At 37.6% G+C, this 19,268-nt stretch overlaps 1 protein-coding gene across 5 annotated transcripts in view; it reads left to right on the forward strand.

Moving 5' to 3' along the window:
- The window catches only part of LOC140533136 (anionic trypsin-like), a 74,709-nt gene that overhangs the window by 13,412 nt on the left and 42,029 nt on the right, over positions 1-19,268 (forward strand). For 2 of the 5 annotated variants that reach the window (XM_072652513.1, XM_072652509.1), the window contains exon 2: positions 12,879-13,014. The exons of the other annotated variants lie outside the window; for them this stretch is intronic. The gene's annotated coding sequence lies outside the window, so the exon portion shown is untranslated. The remainder of the gene's footprint in view (positions 1-12,878; positions 13,015-19,268) is intronic. 5 annotated transcript variants of the gene reach the window in all.

Here is a 19,268-nt window from a genome sequence, read left to right on the forward strand (position 1 = left end):
AACCTGTGGTGCATCACAACTACTCAGTGCTGATGGAGCCACATTGATCAGTGATAATAAGGCCATGATCGTAGAGAGATGGGCTGAACACTTCCGTAGTGTTCTCAACAGACTATCATCAATCAGTGCAGAGACCATTGGCTGTTTACCTCAGGCTGAAGTCAATTCCTCCTTAGCTGAACTTCCAACTGAAGAGGAGGTTTTGAGTGCCATTCGGCTTTTTTCATGTGGCAAAGCACTTGGTGCTGATTCTATTCCAGCTGAGATTTATTGCTCATACAAGACGCTGACTGAAACTTTCCAGGTTATATGGCAAAAGGAAGTTATCCCCCAGGAGTTTAAAGATGCCTCCATTGTCCATCTCTATAAAGGTAAAGGGAATAGATTGTCTTGCGACAATCACAGTGAGGACTCTCTCTTAGTCATTGCTGGCAAAATTTTTGCTAGAGTCCTCTTAATAGGCTGATCCTTCACCTGGAACATGGTCGTATACCTGGGAGTCAGTGTGGCTTCAGAAAGGGCCAAGAAACAGTCGATGTGGTGTTTGCTGCCCGCCAACCCCAAGAGAAATGCTAGGAGCAGAGGAGAGGTCTGTACACAATGTTTGTAGATCTGACCAAGACCTTTGACACTGTTAGTCGTGAGAGTTTATGGAAGATTATGTCAAAATGTGGTTGCCCAGAGAAGTTCATCAGTATTGTATATCAGTTTCATGATGGCACATTAGCCTGCCTCCCCAGTCACCAATGGAGTGAAATAGGGCTGTGTGCTTGCTCCCATAGTTTTTAACATGATGTTTTCAGCCATGTTGTCAAATGCTTTCAATAAAGATGAACACGGCCTCAAGGTCAACTACTGTACTGAGAAGTTCTTCAATTTGTAAAGGCTGCAAGCCAAGGCCAATGTTGAGGGAGTTTTGGTGCATGATTTTCTGTTTGCTGATGATTGTGCACTCAATGCAGCCTATGAAGCTGATATGCAACAAAGTATGGATCAATTCTCTGCTGTCTGTGCTAATTTTGCCCTAATAATTAGTACCAAGAAAACAGAGGTGCTCCCTCAGCCACCACCACACCATCCATACGTAGAACCATAGGTTACAATAAACAGAGAAGTTTTGAATGCTGTGGATAAGTTCACTTATCTTGGTAGTGTACTTTTCAGGATAGTTAATTCAGGATATCTAAAATTCAGGATAGCTAGCTCAGTGTTTGGGAGACTGAAGAAAAATTCGGGAGAGAAGAGGTATTAGACTGACTACCAAACTGAAGGTCTACAAAGCCGTTGTGCTTACTTCATTGTTGTATGCTTCTGAAAGATGGATAGTCTACCAGTGCCATGCCAGGAAACTGAGTTACTTCCATTTGAACTGTCTTAGGAAGATTCTGAGGATCACCTGGCAGGATAAGGTACCAGTCACTGAAGTCCTTTCTCCAGCTGAACTGCCAAATATTCAAACTATGCTTCAGAGAGTGCAACTCTGGTGAGCTGGTCACATCGTTCGAATGCAAAATGTACGCTTGTCAAAAAGACTATTTTATGGAGAACTCGCATGGGGCAAGTGATCACATGATGGTCAGAAGAAGCAATACAAGGATACTCTCTAGGTCTCTCTCAAGAAGTTTGGGTTTGACTGTGTAACATGAGAGACACTGGCATAGGACTGGTCAGCATGGTGTGCCCACATCAGAAAGGGTGCTGTGTTCTATGAGCAAAGCAAAATTGAAACAGCACACAGTAAACATAGAATTTGCAAATTTGGGGTGGATACTCCACCCCAAATATTCACAGGGACTATCTGTGCCCAACCTGTAGTAGAGCATTCCGAGTTCCTATTGGTCTGATCAGCCATAGTTGGACACATTGAAATTTCACTTTTTCATGGTGATGTCTTTTTGGTCCTATTTTAAAACGAAGAACAATGACCATTTAAAAACATGTAACTTATTGTAACAGCTCTTATTGAATGTACTGCATCTCTTGCCAACATTCCCATCATTCCATTGTTTTAAGCTATGATCCAGAAATTCAAAACCCATTTTCAAATACCATATTCTTAACAAGTTACTTGCTTCTTTAATTTATTTTAAAGAGCCCCAATAAAGAAAAAATCAAATTCATTATATCATTTTCTTCATCTACAAAACAAAGTGATTGGACTAGATCTCTAAGGACATTTCTTTTTAACTATAAGTTTCTATCATTCATTAGAAAGTAGATTAGAGACATTCAGGCTTTGATAATGTATCCAATGAATAAGGAATGGAGGTAAAGATGGCTAACCTAGTTCCCATTTGGCTATCCTGATAATCTGATATTCATTTTCAGGTCCCAAAGCTTCCCCCTTGAGTTTCTCAGCTCGACAAATATTTACTGATGCCTCTTTACAAATCGGTTTGACTTCTGAGTTGAAAGACCTGAATTTGATTTCCATCCCTGATACTTATTAGTTGTGCAATTAGGGGCAGATCATTTCACTTCTCTGAACCTTAACTTCCTCAACTATTAAAAAAAATTGAACTAATAAGGTATATAAAGCACTCCCTATGTCACAGAACTATTGGAATGAAAGTGCTTTGTAAACCATCATATGCCATATCAATGTGCATTGTTATAAGGAAGGGAATAAAAGAACAAGCATTTATTAAGTGCCCACTATATGCCAGACACACTTTACAAATATTATCTCATTTGATCCTCACAACAAGCCTGGGAGGTAGCTACTATTAGTGTCCCCCTTTTAAGGTTGAGGCAGCCTCCCTTCACCCACCTCTTTTTGCTCATATGATGGAGCAAACATTTTGTCCTTCATCATTAAAGAACTGAGAAGGCAAAAGCATGCAATTGATGCACATTTCTATAATACAAAGTAGGACCCAGTGAATGACTAATGAAGGTGTAAGTAAACTTCCAAAGGAAATTCCATTTCCAAGATGAGATTTAAGACAAGTAAGGGATATTTGAGCAAATGATAATATATTTAATTTTCATTTCATTTAATTTTTCTATTGTTGTCAAAGACCCAACAATCTTTTTTGCGTCTTGGATGTCATCCTCAACTTCTGACGCTTGTTTACTCCATATAAATTCGGTTGTCAAATCCTGTAATTTCTAGCTTCCTTTCTAAGTACGCAAATACCCCTGCATCCAGGGCAATCACCAGGCTTCTTGAGCTTTGTCTCACCACTTAATTTTGATGATTCCAGGGGAGAGACTGTGGCTGATAACTGTGCAGCTCTGCCTTGCTTAAGTCAAATTCATGCGCAAGTCAAGACATCACCCTCATGATGTCATTGGTCCTCTGAGAGCAAAGAACAAACAAAAACAACAGTTTAAACCCTCATCACCTCTTCAATGGACTACAGCAAGAACTGCCTTTAGGGTATCCTTTCCTCAAGCATCACCTCATGCAAGTACACCCTCCACAAAGTATTTGCCCTAAAGTATAGGTCTGATCACATCACCTTCCTGCTCAGTGATTATCAGAGGATCAAATATAAGCTCCTGTTTGACATTAAAAGTTTATCACAACCTGACTCCTGCCTATTTTTCTAGTCTTATTCTTTACTTCACTCCTGACATTCTGAATTCTACTCCCAGAAAGTAGTCTTTCTTTATTAAAGTCTATTCAGTAGGTGGCTATCCCTGGCTCGGTGACCAATTCTCTTTGATGCAGTCTATTCCCTCTACTACCATCCCAGGGATTGCAGGGTCACCTCAAAGGAGCAAGTCTTTTTGCACTGCACCAGCACACAGGGCCCATAAAAAGCAGCCCATGGTCCTATAAATGGGAGCGAATTGGGATCTAATTTTCTCCATTAGACAGAGTTTGTAGTTGGAATTATAATTTCTGACTGAGAAATCAGGGAAGATTTCATGGCAAATGTGACATTTGAGTTGGGTCTTCAAAGATAAGATCTCAACAGGTTTAAATAGAAGTGCGGTGAGAGCAAGTCAATGTAAGGAATGACTTGAGCAAATAAAAACAATTCATAAATTGAATATTCCAGCTAGCCTAAAGTATGTAGTGCATGGCTTAGTGACAGTGGTAGATACGGTTGGAAGGACAGGGTAGTATCAGCTATTTGTAGGCTGGAGGGTTTATATTTGGGGTAGCTCATTTTGATGTTTGATAATTTTAGACAAGAGGCCAAAATGTCTATAAGCATTTCCTTTGATGGGTTAGGTAAATAAATCATAGTACTACATGCAAATAGATTAATAATGTGTAATTTTATGAAAGTAAATTGATTTTTGTACACTTTAATTTGGAATTGTTTTTTTTTTTTAATTAAGCAATAGTCATGGTTCAACTGATGAAATGGAAGGAAATGACGAGAGAAACTTTGTCTTGTTTCTTACTTGATGAAAACGTTCAGGGATCTCTAATTGTTTGTGCTGTGTTTGCATGAGATTCTTCCAGCAAGGTATTAATTACTCAGGGGAAACTTTCCCCAAGTTGAGTTGTTTCCCCCTAACAGATTTAGAAGACAGGTTCCTTCCAGGAAAATAAAATCTTTTATGAGTGTAATGACATGTTAGCATTGGCAATCTGTACTATTTACAATAATCTGTTATATTTAAAAGCCGTACAATATCTGCCATATGTCTATTTATGATAAATACACTTTGGTAGTAATGAATGTATTATACAATTATGTTGTTAAGTCTCCTTGCCAACATGGCAGTGAATAATTTTATGTTTTAGTAAAGAAGAATCAGAGAATTGCAGAGCCGAAAGGAACATGAGAGGCTGACTCAACTGAAAAAAGTCTCTGCAGAGTATGTAGAAGACAAAATGGTCATTAAGCTTTGGCTCAAAAATCTCCAGTGTTGGGAATACATGACTTCCCAAGATAGACCATTGCCCTTTGACTTGCTCTAATTTGAAAGGAGTTTTCCCTTTAATTAAGACTAAGCTTATCTCTTTGCAGCTTTTACCCACTGTTCCTCATTCTGCTCTCTGGAGTCAATTAATACCACTTAATCATATTCCACAAGGACAAGCCTTTGCGTGTAGGAAAACATTTATCTTCCCTATGTCTTCCTCACACTAAATATTCTTGCTTCATTCTGCTGGCCCTCATATGGTATGGATTCAAAAACTTTTACCATCCTGGTTGTCCTAGTTTGGATACTCTCCAGGTATCGAAATCTTTTCTAAAATGTGGTGCCCAGAACTAAATACAATACTGAAGATGTGGTCTAACGAGGGCAGAGGACAGCAAGACTATTTCTTATCCTTTTAGCTGTCTTGGCTTCTATGTTACACTAATGGCTCCCAGTGAACTTACCATACACTAAGCATCACAGATCTTTATTTTTCCCAAATTAACTGCTTACTAGTGATGTTGGTACTGAGACTGGAGTCAGGAAGACTCTTCTTCCTGCTTTCAAATCTGACCTCAGATACTTACCAACTGTGTGAGCCCAGGCAAGTAATTTAACCCCATTTGCCTCAGTTTCCTCGTGTATAAAATGAACTGAAGGAGGAAATAGTAAACAATTCTAAAATCTCTACCAAGAAAATCTTAAATGGGGTCACAAAGAATCAGACATGACTAAAACACAATTTAACAAGTCGCGTTTTCCCTCAGCTTGTACTTGTGAAATTGATTTTTTTTTAAAACACAAGGGTAAGACACTTACTTTATTAAATTTATTCATATTGGATTTGGCCCAACTTTTTAATATCTCATTTAAGAAGACTCAGATTCTTGGTGTTGGTGTCATTTTTGTTGTATATAATGGTGGTTGATGGGTGGGGTGTATGTGGCAGGTTATTTTCTTAGGAATGAATTCCACAAAACACACCTTTGTGCATAGATCTTGGATTCTTCAACATGCCAGTGAAACTGAATGACTCCAATAAATTATTTTTAAAAAACAATCTGTCTCAAAAATAGTTTCTGGTAGAAGTCTAAGAAAAATCTATAAAATATAATGTTAGGAAACATTTATCAAATATTTGTTATATTCAAAGCATCATATAAAGAAAAAATATTATATATGTATATATAATATTCCTTGCCTATCAAAGAGCTCTCAATCTAGTAAATATTGTACATAGTGCTCCATCACAACCATATGCCACAACTTGTTTAGCCATTCCCCAAATGAGCATCTATTTGATTTCCATTTCTTTGCCACCACAAAAAGTTGCTAAATCGATGTTTGTACATATGGTCATTTTAATTTTTCTTTGATCTCTTTGGCATACAAATCTAGTAATAGTATTACTGGGTCTAGAGATATGCACAGTTTTATAGCCCTTTGGTTATAGTTGCAAATTGTTCTCCAGAATGGTTGAACCAGTTAACCACTCCACCAAAAGTTTATTAGTATACCTGTGTTTTCCTTTACTCCCTCCAGCATTTGTCACTTCTGATAGGTGTGAGGTAGTACCTCAGAGTTGTTTTAATTTGTTTTTCTCTAATCAGTAGTGATTTACATCATTTTTTCATATGACTATAGATAGCTTTGATTTCTTCTGAAAACTCCCTGTTCTTATGCTTGAACCTTTATCAATAGGGAAAGAGCTCTTATTTTTATAAATTTGACTCAGTTCCCTTCATATTTGAGAAATAAGGCCTTATCAGAGAAACTCACTGTAATGTTTTATATTACTTCATTGTCTATGGTACAGTTTAGCAAAATGCAATTTCCCTGATTTTCTCTTTTAATTAGGGCTATTTTTGCTTTTGCTTTGTCTGAGATCATGATTGCTACTCCTGCTTTTTTTTAGTTAAGCCAAAGCACATTAGAATCTGCTTTAGTCCTTCATTTTAAATTTGTGTGTGTCTTTCTATTTCAGGAGTGTCTCTCGTATTGTTGGATTCTGGTTTCTAATCTATTCTCTAATCCACTTCCATTTTATGGGTGAGCTCATCCTACTCACATTCACAGTTATGATTACTAACTGTATTTCCCTCCATCCCATTTTCTTCTGTTTTTTTCTCTTTTTTTAATCCTGTCCCTTCTCAAAAGTCTATTTTGCTTCTAACCACTGTCTCCCTTACTCTGTCCTTCCTTTTATCATTACCCTCTTTCTCATATCCCCTTTCCCTCCTTTATCCCCATTAAATTGTTTTTGTACCTATGTGTGTGTATACATGTATATATCTACACATACATACATGTATACACACATATATGAGTGTGTGTGTATTTTTCTCTCTTTGAGCCAATTCCAATGATAAGCATACCCCCACATTTTCCCTTTCACTGTAAAATCTCTTCTTTGTGCAACTCTTTTATGTGAAGAAATTTTTCCATTCTGCTTTTCCCTTCCCTCTTCTTCCAGTGCATCCTCTTTCTCACACTTTCACACATTTTTTTAATAAATTATTTCAACATAATTGACTCATATTCATGCCCTCTTTCTTTGTAAACTCCTTTTAATTGCCTTCATAATAATAATTTTTTTGAGGAATTAAGTGTATCGTCTTCCCATAAAAGAATGTAAACAGTTTAATTTTATTGAGACTTATAATTGCTCTTTCATGTTTACCTTTTTATGCTTCCCTTACTTGTGTTTAAATAGCAAATATCCTGGCATCAAAATATCTTGTGTTTAAATACCAAATTTTCCATTCAGCTTTGGTCTTTCCATCAGGGATGCTTGCAAGTCCTCTGTTTCATTAAATGTCTATTTTCACCCTGAAAGATTATTGAATTTGATTCTTTAAAAAATTCTGGTCTGTATTATCAAATGGATGGTGAGTGAAGATCTAGATTGCAAAGTTCCCTAAATAAAAGGCTAGAAAGTTGGTCTTTTATCCCCTGGGATAAAAAAAGATAAGAATTTTTTTTAAAGATGAAAAAATCCTACTTAGTCACCAAAGGTGTAAGAAAAGGGCATTTTTCAAGCCCAAGTCTTAGAAATATTATTTTAGATGTTGTTCAAAGGATATATTCTTGTGGTGGAGAAATAACAAAAAGACAGGGCAGTAAAGAACTATAACAATCAATCAGCCACTCATTAAGCATTTATTAGGTGCACAAGAAACTGTGCTAGATACCAGGCATACAAAGACAAAGATGAAGTGGTCCTTTCCCTCAAGGAGATTATATTCCTTCATGGGAGACAAAATGTGCACACATACACACATATATGCGAGGAGTTTTTTTTCAAGGAAAGATATTCAGATGCAGATGAGTAGTGACTAGTGGTAGTGTGAGTAGAGAGGACACAGAGCTGAGAGGGTTTGTGGCAATAGAATTGATAGGCCTTGGAAACTGTGTAGAGGATAGGGTAGAAGGAGGAATCAAAGATGAATCTGAGGCATTTAGCTTAGTGAGTAGGAGGATGGTGGTGATGACATCAAAAGATAAGGTAATTGAAAGGAGTGATATGTGTAAAAGGGCAGAAAAATAGTTTGGGATATATTGAATTTCTGGTGCTTTTAGCTGAGGAGGATTGAGAGAGGAGAAAATTTGTAAACAGCTATACTTGAGGAATGTAAAAGAGAAGCAACCAATCATGACTAAAAATTCTTCTATGTACCAGTTGAAGATAAATAACATGAATTTTTGGTGGACCCAGTATCTCAATCTGGGAAGAAGGGAGAATGAAGCCTCAATTCTTCTAGGAATACATTGTAATACCTAGATCCTTGATTCAAGATCATCCTAGCAGAGGAGCAAGTCAACAGCCTCCTCACCCTAAACATGGTAATCTCAATGAATTTGTTTACAAGAATGAGAGTATGAGGCAACTTATTGTCTTTATAACTAGTTGTCTTAAGATTGGAAGAGAAGTATGACATGGCTGTATAGTTACCTTATTTGTTTCATTTGTATGCAGAATAGATCATGGGAATTGCCAGGCTGGGCAAATCAAAAGCCAGAATTAAGGTTGCCAGGAGAAATATCAACAATCTCAGATATGTTGATAACAGTGAAAGAGATGAGTGTAAAAGCTGCATTTTGAAGCTTAATATCAACAAAATCAAGATGTTGGTAACTGGTCCCATCACTTCCTGATCAATAGAGGGAGAAGAAATGGAAGCAGTTTGATATTTTATATTCTTAAACTCAAAGATCACTTCAGACAGTGACTACAGCCATGAAATCAAAAGATGCTTGCTCCTTGTAAGGAAAGCTAGGGCAAAACTGGACAGCATACTAAAAAGCAGAGACTTCAGTTTGCTGACAAAAGTTCGTATAGTCAAAGTGATATTTTTTCCAGTAGCAATGTATGGCTGTGAGAGTTGGAGTATAAGGAAAGGTGAGCACCACAGAATCGATGTTTTTGAATTACAGTGCTAGAGAAAACTTTTGAGAGTCTCTTGGACAGCAAGGAGATCAAATCAGTGAATACTTAAAGAAATTAATTTAGGGTATTCACTGGAAGGTCAAATACTCAAGCTGAAGCTTAAATACTTTGGCCGTGTAACAAAGATTAACAAAAAAATGGAGTTCAGCAAAACCAACTAATAAATGGTCTACATCTGACATAAGCATCATTCCACATCCATAGTCTCATCTTTTTTCTGAGGCCAAGACTGGTCATTAATTAACTGGTTAATTACACAGAATTCAGATTTGTTTTTAATATTTTTCCATTTATAGAGCTGTATTTATTGTGTATATTGCTCGGTCATCTCCAGCCATCATGATGAATATCTGGTTACTGGATTCAGGTGGCTCTGAAGGAGAAATGAGGCTGGTGACTTGCACAGACCTCCCTCACTCAAAACAGTCAAGTGCAAGTCATATCATCATTTCTCTGATGGCATGGTCTTCTTTGGCAATGAAGGACCAATGCAATCCTGTGAGTAGACACAGCTGGCTGAATGGGGGCCCAGCTGGGTAACTCAGCTCCTCCTCTCCTGTCTGCTTCCCCCTCCCCTTCCTTCTCCTCTCTAAAGGAAGATAAATTTGGATGGCCAAAAGATGCCCACTTGACTTGGGATTTACTGGCTAGTTTCTTTCCCTTCCCTTCCCTTTCCTTCCTTTCCCTTTCCTTCCCTGGTGACCTTCACAGCCCTCCCTTACTCAAAACAAAGTCAAGTGCAAAGTCATGTCATCATTTCTCTGATGGCATGGTCTTCTTCAGCAACAAAGGACAAACACAAACTCAAGATGACACTTAAATACTTTGGCCACATAATGAGAAAATAGGACTCATTGTAAAACACTCTCATGTTAGGAAAGGTTGAAAGCAAAGGGAAAAATGGACAGCAGACGATGAGATGGATAGATAGTGTCATGGTAATAGTGAGCATGAACCTGGATAGATTTTGAGAGACAGTGGAGAATAGAAGGGCCTGGAATGCTATGTTTCATGGAATTAAAAAAGATTTGGACATGATTGAACAATAACAAATCTTTTAATTACTAAGTACTGGGGATACAAAGAAAGACAAAAACTGTCCTTCCCAACAATCTAATGGAAGAGACATCTTGCAAATAATTTTGTGTAAACAAAATATATGCAGGCTAAATTGGAGACAATCTCAGAGGAAAGACACTAGCTTTAGGGATGACTGGCAAAGGTTTCTCGAATAAGGTGGGATTTTAGCTCAGACTTGAAGGAATTCAGGGAAGCCAAGAGGGAGAGTTTTCTAGGCATGGAGGACAGTGAAAATGCTCAGTCAAAAAACTGTCCTAATTCCAAAGGACTCATGATGGAAAATGCTCTCCATATCCAGAGAAAGAGCTGATGAAGTCTAAATAAAAATCAAAACATACTATTTTCAGTTTATTTTTTTCATGTTTTTTTTATTCCTTTTGGTCTATCTCATCTTTCACATCATGACTAATATGGAAATATGTTTTTCATGATTTTATACATATATATACATATATATATACATATTATAAAATTGCTTAACGTTTTAAGGAGGGGAAAGTGAGGGAGAAAAATTTGAAACTCAGAATTTAAAAAAAAAGAAAGTTAAAAGTTTTCTTTACATGTAATTAGAAAAATAAAATACTATTTAAAAGAAGAGATTGTCTTGGGAGAGGACCAGCAAGAAAGTCAGTGTTACTGTATCATAGGCTATGTGGAGTGGGGTTAAGTGAAAGAATTTGGAAAGACAGGAAGGGGCTAGGTTATGAAGGGCTTTAAATTTTGTATTTGACCTTGGAGACAGTGAGGTGCTATTAACAGTGAGAAGTCTCTGGAAGGTAAACTACTTAAATTTAAATATCTGCCCTGGTGGGGAAGCTGTAAGAACACAATCAACAATAACGAAATGCTGGGAGGCAGCAAATTCCTTTCTTTCTAGACATATCCTGAAAACTCAAAGACAACAGAACAGATGACTTAGGTGACTATAACACTGCCTAGACCTTCAAAGAAAAGACAAGGAGGAAACTCTGTAGGAAGAGCTCTGAGTGTAGGAGATTGGAGATGAGCAGTTTAGACCTTTAGTTCCATAGAATAGTTATTATCTGGCATTGCGGACAACTAACAGTGAAAAAATTATTCCAGGGTCAGCAGTTTCAAGCTGGAAGGGACTTCAGAGGTCATCTGAGTTAGAAGAAATATGATTCCCCTTATTTAAGAAGTGAGGAAACTGAAGCCCAAGCTAAGTGCCTAGCTCTAGGCCATACAAAGTAATAATAAAGTGCAGAAACAGCACCTGAAACTAGACAGATCACTCTAAATTCAATGCTCTTTACATTGCATCATACACTTTCCCTAGAGATAGTGTAAATAACTTGACAATTAAGATACATATTAATGGATTGAAGAAAAACGTCCATGTTCTCACTACCATGAGCCATTCGCCCCAGATACATGTTGAGGAGACAGACTACACCGCATTGTCATAGAGAAGGGGTGAAGAGGGACCTTAAAAGGAAAGGTATCAGAAAATTTATTATATAGGAACCAGAGGGAAGCAAGGAGAAGCTGATGGATTGCATCCTGATCAATTGAGCTGAGTCTTTAGTAGTGTGCTGAAATGTATATAGCTGGATCATTTAAGTAGGAGAAGGGACCATTGCATGACACTGTAAACCTGACACTACCCCTGCCCTTTTTTTGAGGGGAGGGGCAGGCCTGTCTTATTTTTAAAGAAAGAAAGTGGATCCAAGTTAGGCTTTCAGTTTGAGTGTGGCATGATGGACATTCCATAAACATGTTCCTTAAAAAGGTGTTTCCATGTATTCTGTGAGTATATTTGAAAAGGAGGGATATGTCAATTGGGATATATTTGGGGCTAACCTCTCAGGCATTTTGACCATTGAGGTTTTTCTTGACATATACTTTCTACCTTCTCCCCTACAACCTAAGAGGCTGTTAAAATGTTATATTGATGATGATGATGATGATGATGATAGCTATTGCTGCTGTTATCAGACTTTGGATCACCACTTATCAGGGATATTATAGAGGGCATTTTGTGGAAGAAAAAAGATTAGTTTCTATTCTTAGCCACCTTCCATCTCCATTAGGGGGCAGTAGCAGCTTCCAAATTGTTTCCTTGCCAATCACTTCTATTGCCTGGTTCTGGAGAGTGTGAGACATAATTATAGTGGCCATATTTTCTTGATGTTCTCAGGAAACCTGATATCAAGACATATACATTTCTAACAAGGCTGTGTAAGAAGAGTATCTCTTGTCAGACATTTTATACTAATTTATGGTTCATAAAATAAGAAAGGTTCAACCAGAAAGTGGAAATACAGCTAAATGTAAAAGCAGAGAACCTGGGTTCAAATTCTGCTACTTACGATCTGTGTGACTTTAGGTGAATCATTTCACTTCTCTGGGAATTAATTCTTCATGTATAGATGGGGTTTGAATCTATCACCCCTAAGGCCCCTTTTAGCTCTATGTCACTATGAGCTTATGATCATAGCAAATGCAGTGATCTGTGACTCCCAAGTTACTGATGGGTGCCTTTTTGTTTTGTTTGCTTTAGGATCAAAAAGACCTAGGCATGTTTGTTGTCAGCTGGGGAAGAGCCAGCAAGTAAGAACTGAAGATAAGAGAATGAGAGGCATGATCTGAAAGGAGACTTCACAGAGGTGATTGGAAGTATAGAGTCAAGAGTACAAGTGAGTGGATTATTCCTGCTAAGAGAAGGACCAACTCTTTATCATAGACTGGAGCAAAGGAAGAGACAATGGTACATGATGTAGGAGCTGAGGACTAGGCAGAGGCCATATGTATTGGGTATCCAGGGTGATAAACTTGGTCTAGACTGGAACACAAACCAGTTGGACTCCAGAGGCCCAGGGTTTTGCGTTGCCTGATTAATTAGAGGCACAGGTGCTTGGTTTGGCAAGGCACTATGGACCCAACCCAGGCTAGTTGTTTAATGAATAGACATCTTGAGTCTTGAGCTGGGAGAGCTTTGAGAGAGTCTGAACTAGGAGGAGGAGGAGCAGTAGGATATCCTACCTGTGATGTTGATTTCAGAGACTATACTGATCTGATACCATGCCCTGCCATGAAATCACATCGTCATTTGTGAAACAGAAATATAAGAGATCTTAAAATATGCAAATAGATGACACTTTATTGGTATGTTTTTTTTTCCAAAAGAGTGCCACTCCAGTACTGGTTATTACATGATGACTAGTGTTTCTGTTACTAGACCCAGAGCTATTTAGGCTGCTGATAGTCTTTGGGTTAGGGACTCAAAGAAAAATGAGACTCTTTTAAGAGGACATGGAAGAAATAATGATCTCCCTTCTCCAGAACATGATTGTTAGATTAGTTTCTGAACCCATGTTTTTGATGGGAGAAGGGGAAAGACAATTTGGCACATTGATGCAGGCAATTATACCCCCTACCTTAATGGAAGAGTTGGGCAATTAATGCTTTCTTTTACACAGGGGTAAGTCATCCCCTAGATTGTTTCATCACAACTAGGGTAAAGAGAAAGCTAAAAAATCAGGCGTAGGATATCATTATAGGAGATGAGCACCTCTACAAATGTTTTGAATTCCCAAAAACAGTTGGAATACAGTGCTATTTAAATGTTAGAAAACTCACAGCCAGGAAAGTTGTGACATTTCCCTGCCTAGGGTTTCCACAGTAAAATAACTGTGAAGTCCTCAGAAGGGAAAAAGAGTAACAGGGGAAGAAAGAGGATAAAAGGAATGAATGCATGAAAAAAATCATTGATCAAACACTTACTATGTGCCAAGCATTGTGTTAAATACTGGGGATACAAAAATAAAGAGGATACAATTAGATAGCAATCCATCTTGAGGGTGCCTCTGTTGTACAGCAATCTATGCAGAGGAAGTCCTACTCAAGACTCCATGACTTTTAATAAAAATTTATTTTTTGTAAAAAAAAGAAAATGTGGAGTGGCATGGGGTGGGGCGAAGCAGCTACATGATGCAGAGACTAGAACCTCAGCCCTGGAGTCAGGAAGACCTGAGTTCAAATCTGGCCTTGGACAGTTGACACTAGCTATGTGACCATGGGCAAGTCACTTAACTGATTGCCTCACTAAATGAATAAACAAATGAATGAATGATGTTCTCCAAAAAAACTCTGGGAGAGATTGAAGTCTGACTCAAACATCTTAGATCTATTATTCATTCAACATTTCAATGGATCTGCAATAACATCTATGTGAATATTCCCTTCATTGTTGTAGATTGCAACCCATTCACAGCTCTGCATTATTATTCTCCATGTTTTTCCAATAAATCTTCCTCAAAGGTTCTACCACTGGTAGCCTTCTTTGGTCTTTTAGTTGGTGGGTATGAGTTCAGCCTTTGGGTCATCTATCTTTTTCTCAGCCTTGCTATATGACTGGACAATCTCTTTTTCATATCTTACATTTCTTGAATGATCTCCTTTGTGACATTTTATGAGTCTGAGTGTCCATTGCATATCCCTTTGAGTCATTTGCAATTTTGATTCATCAGATACTCTGGTGATTCCACTGCTGTTGATTATGAGACTAGATCATTTTAGAAGACCTGTAAAAATCTATTTCATTTTGTGTTTATTGTACTTTCATGTTGTTCAATTAGTGTCCCTAGAATGAGCAAGCTTAGTAGAATCTCATGTCAAATTTTCTGCACAGTCATTTTCCTCTCCACTATTTTTTTTGGAAGGTTACTTCTTGCAATCTTCTGTCACCATTCTCAAGCCATGTCATGCTTTACAAGGAATTTATTTCTCTCAAACAGTGTTGCCCTTGGCTTCCCTGTATTACAGCAAGCCGTAGATATTAAAAACTGGTTGAAATGATTTCTGGTCTCTTTTGTTCTGTTCATTGTGATGACTGTATTATATGGCTTAATCATTCAAAAGAAATGGTAACAATTCAGGTCAATATCTTTACCTTTATGCATTCCCACCCCCAACCCCCATTTCTCATTTGACAGTCTTTTGCCTATATAAATAAGTCCTACTTGGAGGACTTATTTATTTTATTAATTTGTTTTCAGTTTTCAACAATCACTTCCATAACTTTTAAATTTTCTATCCCCCCCTCTCTTTCCTCCCCAAGATGGCATTCAATAGTATATGGGTTCTACAATACATTCTCATTAAACACATTTTCACCTTAGTCATGTTGCATAGAAGAATTAAAACAAATGGGAGAAACCATGAGAAAAAACAAACTAAAACAAAACAGAACATGAGAAAATAGTCTGCTTCATTATACATTCCAATTCTGTGGTTCTTTCTCTGGATGTGGATGGCATAAGGATTAGCCTTATTCTTCTTAAAATCTTCTCTTTTTGGTCCCTCTGAGTGGGTGGGGAAGGGAATGGTAGGTGAGACAGAGTTTTGCTCTGTCTATTGGTGTTTTTACTATGTGTAATAATCCAGGAGAACCAAACCTGAGGAGAAAGTTGGTTGAAGTAGCAGGGAGGCAGAATTTAAGACTTAGCGGATAAACTCAGATTGAAGAGACATAGCTAGAATCACTTGCCAGGTTCTGGGGTAGCTAAATAGCCAGAGAGAATACCAGGCCTGGAGTCATGATGACCCGAGTTCAAACCCTACCTCAGACACTTACTAGAGTTGAGACCTGGAGAAAGTCACTTAGGCTCTGCTTGCTCATCTGTAAAATAAAGATAATAATAGTACCTACCTTCCAGGGTTGTTGTTTTGATCATTCAAATGAGATAGCAATTATAAAGTTCTTAGTACAATGCCTGACACATAGTGTGAATGATTTAAATGTTAACATAAAGCTGTCCCATGGATCAAGGCAGAATCTAGTCACTATAAAGAGACTGGAACTTACAAGTGCTGTTTGAAGGAAACAACAGGAAGATCGATAGCCTCCCACAGCTTTTGAAGGTTTTTCCCTTCGATTCTTAAAACTGAATGCTCCTGGACTGTCACCTGATATTTGGCAGGGATCTGATATCACTAAACTATTGGTTTGGAATCAATATAAACTCATCTTTAAAAAATCCATATTTGGTATAATTAACATGGACAAATAGTTACCAGTTAATCAATGAGTATTTATTAAGATCCTACTACTATTCTAGCCTCTGGACTAGACAAAAGTCCTTATATTTACAGGAACTTACAATCTATCAGGGGAAAAAAATATGTACACACACACACACACATATATATATATATATATATATATATATATATATATATATATATATACATACATATATATATATATATACACATATGTTTGTGCATACCTATGTGGGGGGAAGTTACCAGTAACTGGAGGAACAGGAAAGGTTTCATGTAGAAGGTGGTGCTTAATATGAGTTTTGAAATAAACTAGGGATTCCAAGAGTCAGAGGTGAGAATCGTATACATTGTAGTCAATGCAAAGGAACAGAGATGGGAGATTTAATTTCATGTATGAGGAACGGTAGGAAGGCTAGTTTGACTGGACAATAAATTACTTCAAAGTGAATTATATGCAATAAACCTAGAAAGATAATTTGAAGCCAGGTTATAATAAACTTCAAATGTCAAACAGAAGAGTTTATATTTGATCCTAGAGAAGATAAAAGACAATTGAAGTTCATTAATGGGAGAAAGTCACAGTCCTATTTGATCTTTAGGAAAATCACTGAGTGAAGGATGGCTAATAGTTTGGATAATGGAGAGATGTGGGGGAAAATTTAAGGTAGGAGGAACAATTTGGAGTCTATTTTAGTAGTCCAAGAGAAACGTAAGGGCCTGAACTAGAGAGGCGACTGTGTGAGGAGAATACAAAGGGATGGACATGAAAGATTTTATGGCTATAGAATGAACAAAATCTGGTAACTGATTGGATTCTTGGGGTGAATATGAATGGAAGTCTTTAAAATGATATCAAGTTTTAGAACCTTGGAGACAGGAAGGATGGTCGTACCCCTTGATAGAAGTAGGGGTGTGTTGAGTTTGAAATATAATATAATTGCAGACTTTAGAGTATACACCAGGCTTTTTCTTTACTGCACAGCCCAAACCCCACTTATAATTGGGGTTTGGCACATGACCAGATCACCTAAGACAGAGTCACCTTCTTACAGCAAAGTTGATCATCTTCCTTATAGTTAAGTGTAGGAAAAAGAGGCAGACAGTACTCAGTCAGGTGGTTTTAAGGTTTAGACAATTCTGGCTATGTAGATAATGGAAAATGGTTTCTTTCCACCACAAAGTAGGACAAAAGAGACCAGAAGCAGGTCTCCCAGTGCCTTCTGCATGGACAATTCCATATTAGGTAATCTGTGCTAAACCCCTTTTATACCATTCTCTGGGTGTGAAGGTAATGTAATGTTACATGGCCTCTATAAAGGGACTGCTTGCCCTCTGGCAGTATTGTGTTGCCAAATACCTGGCCTGAAGAAGCCATTTTTCTTTTTTTTTTTTTGTTTATTTTTTTTTTCTTTTTTTTTTTGTAATGTTTAACAATCACTGCCATACAATTGTGATTTTATCCCCCCCACCTACCCCCCACTCCCCCCCTCCCTCCCCATGACTGCATACAATTCTGTATAGATTCTACATATACTTTCCTATTGAGTATATTTTCACTATAGTCATGCTATGTAGTCAGACTAAGATAAATGAAAGAAATCGTATAACAAATCAGAACATGATACACAAACACATACACATACACAAACATGATCTGCTACAATATATGAGTGACTTCCATATTTCTCTCTCTGAGTGTGGCAGGCATTTTGCCTTGAGATCCTCCATTGGAATTTTTTTTTTTTTTTGGTAAGAAGTTCTTGTGTTATTACATAAATCTAAGTCTACCAGAAAAAACTCTCACACACTGTGGTTGTTGCTGTGCATAAAGTTCTCCTGGTTCTGCTCCTTTCACTCAGCATCAGGTCATATAAGTCCTTCCAGGCCTCTCTGAAGTCTTCTTGTTCATCATTTCTTATGGCACAATAGTACTCCATTACATTCATATACCATAATTTATTCAGCCATTCCCCAATTGATGGACATCCCCTTGACTTCCAGTTTTTGGCAACTACATAGAGTGCTGCTATAAATATTTTTGTACATGTGGGACCCTTTCCCATTTTTATGATCTCTTGGGGATATAGTCCTAGTAGCGATATTGCTGGGTCAAAGGGTATGCACATTTTTGTAGCCCTTTGGGCATAGTTCCAAATTGCTCTCCAGAATGGTTGGATGAGCTCACATCTCCACCGACAATGAATTAGTGTTCCAACTCTCCCACATCCTCTCCAGCATTTATAATTTTCTTGTTCTGTCATGTTTGCCAATCTTATAGGTGTGATGTGGTACCTCAGAGTTGTTTTGATTTGCATCTCTCTAACCAATAGCGATTTAGAGCATTTTTTCATATGATTATAGATAGCCTTAACCTCTTCCTCTGAAAATTGCCTGTTCATATCCTTTGACCATTTATCAATTGGGGAATGACTTTTATGATTATACATTTGGATCAGTTCTCTATATATTCTAGAAATGAGGCCTTTATCCCCGAGCTTAGCTGTAAAAATTCTTTCCCAATTTACTACATCCCTCCGGATTTTGGTTGCATTGGGTTTGGTTGTGCAAAAACTTCTCAGTTTAATGTAATCAAAGTTATCCATTTTGCATTTCCTAATGCATTCTATCTCTCCTTTAGTAAAGAATTCTTCCCTTCTCCATAGATCTGATAAATACACTATTCCTTGCTTCTCCAGTTTATTCATGGTATCAATCTTTATACCTAAATCATGTACCCATTTGGACTTTATTCTTGTGTACGGTGTCAGGTATGGGTCTATGCCTAATTTCCGCCACACTGTTATCCAGTTTTCCCAGCAATTTTTGTCAAACAATGAGTTCTTATCCCAGAAGCTGGGGTCCTTGGGTTTATCAAACAGAAGGT

Source organism: Notamacropus eugenii, chromosome 3 (assembly GCF_028372415.1).
Source record: "Notamacropus eugenii isolate mMacEug1 chromosome 3, mMacEug1.pri_v2, whole genome shotgun sequence".
NCBI lineage: Eukaryota > Metazoa > Chordata > Mammalia > Diprotodontia > Macropodidae > Notamacropus > Notamacropus eugenii.